The sequence below is a fragment of the Emydura macquarii genome, unplaced genomic scaffold (assembly GCF_026122565.2).
Source record: "Emydura macquarii macquarii isolate MOO-44397 ecotype Brisbane River unplaced genomic scaffold, CSIRO-AGI_Emac_v2 contig_2676, whole genome shotgun sequence".
Classification (NCBI taxonomy): Eukaryota; Metazoa; Chordata; order Testudines; family Chelidae; genus Emydura; species Emydura macquarii.
In genome coordinates, this window is record NW_027132813.1 from 38458356 (window position 1) to 38465806 (window position 7451).

General features: G+C 42.9%; 1 long non-coding RNA gene across 1 annotated transcript; it reads right to left on the reverse strand.

Annotated features, from left to right (window-relative positions):
* Positions 1-1815: 1815 nt before the first annotated feature.
* LOC137164062 (uncharacterized) lies at positions 1816-4355 on the reverse strand. Its single transcript, XR_010922907.1, has 3 exons — positions 4227-4355; positions 2345-2454; positions 1816-2129 (listed from the first exon to the last, which is right to left on the reverse strand). It is a non-coding gene; the product is annotated as an uncharacterized lncRNA (long non-coding RNA).
* Between the last annotated feature and the right edge of the window lie 3096 nt (positions 4356-7451).

Genomic DNA, 7451 nt, shown 5'->3' on the forward strand with positions numbered 1-7451 from the left:
CAAAGCCTATTTTCTTATTTCTACATAACATGTAACAACCAGGGAGAGGCCAACAGCCTTGATAGCATACAGGAGTTGGGTAATAGTCCTTTACTAGTTCAGGGGCCCTCTACTGAGCCTCCTTGTCTTTTATTGCAGAAGCCATCAGAACCTAACAGAGCAGCAGCATATATGTAACTCTGCTTTGTAGATACTTCGTTAACATGGCTAGTGGGAACACAGCTGTGTGCACTATTTCCTCATTCTTATGGTTGTGCGGAGCAGACATATTTTGGAAAGGCAGAAAAATATGGGCCTGATCCTGAACTTCCACCACCTTCAATGGGAGCTGTGTGTCCAGTGTCCTTCCAAGCTGGGCCTTCTGACTGTAGCTAGCAACAGTTGTTGGTTGTCTAACTATACTAATGGCATCTGGTTTCTTTCACCATCTTAGAAAATTATTACTTTTCCAAGGGCACTGGCAGGTTAAAAAATGTGGTCCTAATCCTGCTGTCCGACATAGACGAACATTAATTTCCACAAGGATAAAACATGACCCCATTTCTTAGAATTGTCACTTCAGTATGTTACAATTGCTTGAGTTTATTATAAAGGTCTGTTTTGCTCACTTAAAAGCAAGCTAAGCAGAAAGAATTTTTAACATGTAAAGATAAAAATCCATATTTCCTTTTCTCCATTGATGCTTAGCTTCCTTTTTATATTTAGCTCAGCTCATGGACAGTGAAATACCAGTGGAAGTTGGCGGGCCTGTTCTGTCAGTTTTTTATTGTGCTACATAGCTCTGTAAAGTTTGGGTTGCAAACACTGCAGGGGTGGGGGTGTATGTCCAGTTTAAACAAATGTGGCAAAGGTCTCAGGCATGCAACACTTACAGTTTGGGTGAGGACTCTTATTGACATCAAGAGTACCCTGGCTAACCAGGGAATGAGTAAAGTTTGCAGGATTGGGCCATGGGTCACAGTGTTGTAGTGGCATCCCTGTGGGTGCCCCCTTGATTTCATTGGGGTTCCATGTGGCTGCAGGGGTGAGCCCACTGTCAATTGCAGGATCAGGGGGCCTTAACTTGCAGACACTTGTTTTCTACCCAATCCCACCTTTTGGCCCTACAAGCTATTTTATTAGGAAGTGCATTTGCTGATCTGTCTCCTATTTTCAGTTTCTGTGAAAGCTGTGCTTCAACCACACCCCATCCAGCATGAGGAGTGGGTTCTGTGTTCATTACTATTGAGTTCTGCTGTTAGTACAGATTTATACCCTGGTAACTGTAGGCAAGATGTGGTCATTAAGAAATTGGGACTCAAACTACTTTGGGTTGTGTTGTATCCTGAATTGACTTCAGGGTATTAAGAGTTGATCTTTTCTTGAGATTTAGAGCTGGTCCACACTACAGGGCTGTGAAATTTTTCATGCATTGTGTGATGTAGTTAAGCCGACCTAAGCCCCAGCGTAAACACTGCTAGGTCAATGGAAGAATTCTTCTGTTTACCTACCACTGCCTCTTGGAGAGGTGGGTTTACTAGTGATGGAAGAACCCCTTCCATAGCTGTAGTAAGTCTCTAGCATAGAGATCTCCTTCCTTGTCTCTGCTTACAGGTAGAGGGAAAGAGGTTTGAACCTAGCAGGGTCTGTAACTGGACACTGAGCAGTTTTCACTAGTCAGTTTAGAGCCAGATACCTATTGTATTGTTTGGTGCATTAGGATTATCAATCATGTAGCCTTCTTCCAATCAGTAACCCACTTTTCCTCGATTTAAGATTTTTTGGCCACACAAATCCTTTGATAGTAAAAGCAATTGTTCACAAAAATACTCCACATTCATTTAAACTTTAATCCCTGTAAAAGCATGAAAATTAAAACACCAAACAAGTTACAAGATCTGATTCTGCTCTTACTTTCACTAGTGAGTCAGGAGTTACTCCACTAACCTCTTTGAAAATTTCACTCAGATACTTAATGAACCTCAGGATGGCAGATAAAGACAATCAGTCTGATATTAGTGGCATGAGCAGGAGCTGTCCCGGAAATACTTCAGGCCTAGGTAGGTCATCATTAATAAGATCTGAATGTAACGGTCATTCTAATGGCAGCAACCAGCGCAGTTCAGCATGGATGTCACTGATCCCCATTCCTTTATACAAAGGAGCAAGTGAGTAAATGCCTTTTGCAATTGCTGTAGCTTTAGAATCAACTTGAAGGGAAGACAAGGAAGGAATAAATTATAATAATCTAGACAGGAATTAAACTAGTTACTATCCTTTTAAAGAGGGCTAATAACTAGCAACATTCTGCAAAAGTACAGAAAGATCAGATAGACATGTTAGGATCCAACCCTGTAAAGCTTACCTGCGCACTGTTCCACAAGTAACTGATGTCAAAGGACACTGACTGTCTGTAAGACAGCAAAAGGACTGACAGTATTGGCTCCATCCATAGAGCTGTCTCCATTCCAAGCACTGAAAAAGGGATCCCATTGGAGTAAGTTTGTGTGCGTAATTTGTTTATATCAAATTACAAAAATGGACAAGCAAGACCTAGTCCCTAGGACTGCATGTGCATTCAAAGGCCTTTTTATGTGTTGCACCTAAGAGTCCTAAAAGCCACTGAAATCAATCCCAACAATAGTTTAGAGCTGACAGACGAAATTTCAAGTTGATTTTGGATGGCATGAAAATTTCCCCCCACACCCCTCCACCACCAAAGGCGCATCATTCTTAAACTGGAAATTTACTCACCCTTAAGTTTTTGAAACATTTTTACAAGAGCTTTGGCAACAAAGGTGCATGTCAGAAGCTGATAAAACAATCTGAAGATTATTGAAACGGATTAGATTGCAGCTTCTCAAACCCATTGGGCCAGGAAGCAGCCAGACCCATCCAGTTGAGAATTGGGGGAGCTCTCAGATGGCAGAGCCAGCACACCCAGCTCTTCTGCCATCTTCCTCACCTGGTGCTGGAGTGCAGGGGTGGATGTTAAGATTGCATTCTGGCTATCCCCAGCTGGCATTCTGTCCCTTGGAAACCATTGCCAGCTGGCACTGGTTAAAGCAGTCTCTGCCAGAGTGTAGATCCACTCTCAAAATCACTGAGATTTAAGTGCCCCCCCCCATTTCCAGCTACTGTGCCAAGAGGAAACAGCTTGGCAGAGAATCTGGCCATTGTATTTCTCATAAGCTTTTATATGACAGCCCCCTAGTCCTAAACACCAAGAGATCCATTTGCATGCACCGAACAATAGATGGTTTATCAGGCACATCCCTCCATTCAGGCTCTGTTTTGTCATGAAAGCAATCATCTTCCCCACCTTACCATAATGTGGGGGAACATGCACCAAGTGCGTCAGACAGCATATAGGTAGAGATTCACTCTTAAAGAGGTGATTTAAAAAAAACCAAGCCAGTGGCACTCTTCAAGCTGCTAAAGATTAAAGCAAAAACTCTTCCTCTCAGTGCAGCAGTGACTGGTAGCCAGGAGAGAAAGCAGACTACTCTCACATTGCACTGCTCCATATTTTGTAAGGGCCCAGGCACCCAAGCCATTGGGAAGGTATTCAGGTCAGACCTACAAAGGCAACTTCTAAGTAGCTAACACTTGGGTCTCTTTAGAAAGCTATCTTGTAGATGTTGGCAGCTTGTGGTACTCATGAAGGAGAAAGTTGATAATGATGGCTAGAGCATTCACAAATCTTTGGGCCTGATTCTCATTACTTAGGAGAACCAGCCTCTAGGTTTTGCTCTGCCAGTGTCTCAATCTTGACCGGCTAGTCTAGTACTGATCTTTCCCTGGAGGTGGCAGATGGCATGACTTTGTATGATGGTCAGGTCCACAATGGCATAGAAAGAGGTCACAGAAGTGATTTGCTTGTCATTTAACTGGATTTAGGCCAGGCCTTGATTTTCAGAGGTGCTGAGAAGTCAAGCGGTGCTAAAAGGATGCTCAGCATTTCTGAAAACCAGGACACTAGGACTTTAACATTTTGTGCACAGGAACATCTCTCCCCTCCTTTACTTTTTGGGTAACACAGCACTTGGTCAGATACTCAGATCCCTCTGGGATCAGCATATATGTAGATACCCACACTGTACTAAGTTTCTGGTTTAAAAGTCAGAAGATCTGCGTTCCATTCCTGGCTGTGTTACAGAGCTGCAGGTCACATTGGGAAAGTCCCTTTGCCTCGCTATGCCTCGCTTTCCCAGTCTGTATAGTAGGGTGGAAGCTAGTGTACTCACCACCCACAGTGCCCTCTTGTGTCAGGAGACAGCACTGCAAAGAGTCCTCATCGCCAATGCCACCTGTTGGCAATCTTGCCTCTGACCATGACTCAGTCCTCAAACCAACTCACGTGAAGTTCAGTCCCCTTCTAGGGCAACAAGAAGGTCCCACTGAAAGTTCACAAAACATCCCAAAACAAGAGAGCCTTCAACTCCCTCCCACAGGCTAATCCTCAGTCTGTCCTTTGGGGTCATTTTTCAGCCTCACCCTAGGCTAGGCTTCATATTCCTTACAGTGGGCTTCCTCAGGGGCTGGTGGGGGAAATCCCACCCATACTCTACTCTACTCTGGGTTACAGCCCAGGTACCCTGTATTAAGTAGCTAGGTCTATTTCAGACCTGCCACTGTTTCCCTGGATTGGTTCCACCAAGGCCCCCAGTGCTGCTTCCCCCACATTTATGCTTAACACAACCTCCCTTTGGTTCCCAGGCCCCTGCCCAGAACCTTCCAGCATGTCTCATCTCTGCTGAACTAACCACTCTTCTACCCCTTCCAGGCTCCACTGAAGGCCTTTCACTAATCCTATCTCATGGCTTCCCCCACTGTAGTCTAACCCTATTCCCCATAGATTCTCCTATCTGGCTTCTTGCCTGCTTTAGCCTTATCTCAGGGCTTCCCCTCTATAAGTCAAGCCTGCAGTCTCTGGGAGTTTTTCCACAGACAATTCCTGCTTCCTTATGAGGCCCAGGTGCCTAAAGAGCCTTACCTGCTCCACCCCCTCTACACAACAGGCAGTCAGTCAATCCAAAGTGTACTAATTGGCCCCAACCCCCTTGTCCAACAGGTGATGGGAGTAAGTCCTATCACATGTGGATAGCAATACCATCTCTCCCATGTAAAGTACTAGGAGATCTATATATGAAAAGTGCCATACAAGAGCTAAATATCATGTGACGATGTCCTTTTAATGCATTTTTATTCCACATTTCTAATTAGTCTGTCTGAATATATATTCCACACTCATTATGCTTCTCTCACTGCTTGTGGAAAGATTTTACTTTGGATAAAATAACCTTGATAACATTTGTTCCTTATTACTCAGGTGATGGTGGTTTATATGATCAGCTACTCAGACTTCTGTTTTCAATGTTTTGTGATGCTGCCAGAACCTGTCGATGTCAAAAAAACAACTTATTGGTGGTTTTAAATAAAGAAAATATAATCTTTTCACATACATATGCAATAAGCACCTAAAAGAAAGAGAAGCAGCCCAGTTTTTACACATATGCAAACAAGAAATAAGCCAAAGGGAGCCTGCTGACAATATTTCATTAACTGCTAGGGTTGTGCAAATGAGAAGGAATGTGCTTCCTTTCATAAACATTGAGATCCGAGGTACCAACAGCACCTGTCTGAGGAAACATGTAGACTACATTGAATTATATTCTGTATTATTTCTATTGAGTTGTATATGTGAACAAAATGAGAAAAGAAGGAAATCATTCTGGATGGACTCTGAGCAGAAAAGCTTCTACCATCTTTTACTCTTATCTTCCCGGGCCACTTGGAACATGAGAGCAACTAGGGTTGTGCAGAAAAGACATTTACCATTGAGATAAATTATAAAAAAATGTATGGGGGCAAAGGGATTCCTTTACATAATAAGCCAGCAGGGTATACTTCTGTTAGCTACATTCACTAACAACAGAACTCTAGAACCAATTAATGGGGTAAGGCAAAGTCATCAAACAGCAATGAACAAGACCTTTCCCATACTGTGGTCATGACTTCCTATGAAATTTGGAAGTTAACTTTGCAAGCAGAGCTGCTATCATTCCAGTTCTTTCATAGGTCAAAGCACAATCAGTCAAGATATTAATGATATCCCCAGAGGCAACAATTCTGTGAGAAGAAATAATGAGAGAAGATTTTCTAAATGTCAAGGCTTCTAGCCATGAATAATTTTACACAGAGAGAGCATGCTGTGACACACTTGCAGACCAAGGTATTCTGTATTTCTTTGAGCCAATGGAGTCCATATCAAGTGTTAGTTGATCACATGGCTTGTCACCATCCTTGCTTGCAGCTGAAACTACTGGGCCAAAGGAGCCATTACAGCCCAAGGAGATTCAAGGATTTTAAGGCCAGACGGGGCCACTGGGACTAGCTAAACTGACCTCTGGCACAACATGAGGCAGAGATTTTCACCCAGTAATTCCTGTCTCAAGCCCATAACATCTGGGTAAACTACAGGGTAGCTTTTAGAGAGATATCCAGTCCTTAGCTGAAGACTCCAATTGAGGAAGAATCCACCACACCTCTCCCCATGGTTAATTACCTTCAGGCTAGACTGAAGAACTCTCTAGTCTCAAGTATATTCTGCTTTTGTAGGTACTTCTACACAGTGATCACACCATCACCCATTACTCTTCACTTCAATAAGCAAAACAGACTGAGCTCTCCTTAATACAGCTGCAAAATACCATTTAAAACACCACCCCCTCCCCCCCAGGAATTTGACATATGTGCAAAAAGGCATCTGAAGCCATATGCTTCTACACAATCATGCGTTCCATTGAGTTTAATGGGAAGGAAGAGAATCTCAGAGCTCTTATCATCCTTCTATCTTACCCATACATATAATGGAAAGGGGCCTTGAATTTCTTTGATGATAATGGAATTTCCAAAGGACCAAGGATATGGCCAAGGGGAAAATGGCTTATATTAACATATAGAAGATTTGCTGGTGTCAAAAAGTGTATTGGTTGGTTTTCCACTTAACACATGATCTGGACTGATGGGTCAGGTGTTTAACAGTGGATGAACCTCTGGGTCACTGATGTGAGTTTATTGTGAATTCTGGGTTCCCAAGGAATGCAGGACTGGGTTCAATATTTAGGTTCATGTTGTTTCAATATGGTCAAATATCTAATTTTTACAATTGGTAAAATTAGCACCTAGCCTGAGACCTCCTGAGACAAATGTACCAAGCCCTGTGACACTGGAAACCCACATACATATTCACATATCTAGTGCACAGGGAGAATCCCACATTTTGAGACACAAATAGGGTCATTGCTCCTGGAAACAGGTGTTTAGAAGATCAGTGACCACACTTGTTCATATAAACATAGGATTTTGCATGGATCTCCCAGGCCCTGATTCAGGAACACACTTAAGCGTTTGCTTGGGATTTAATGCAGCTGCAAAATAGCATTTAAAAAACTTAAATGCTTAAATGT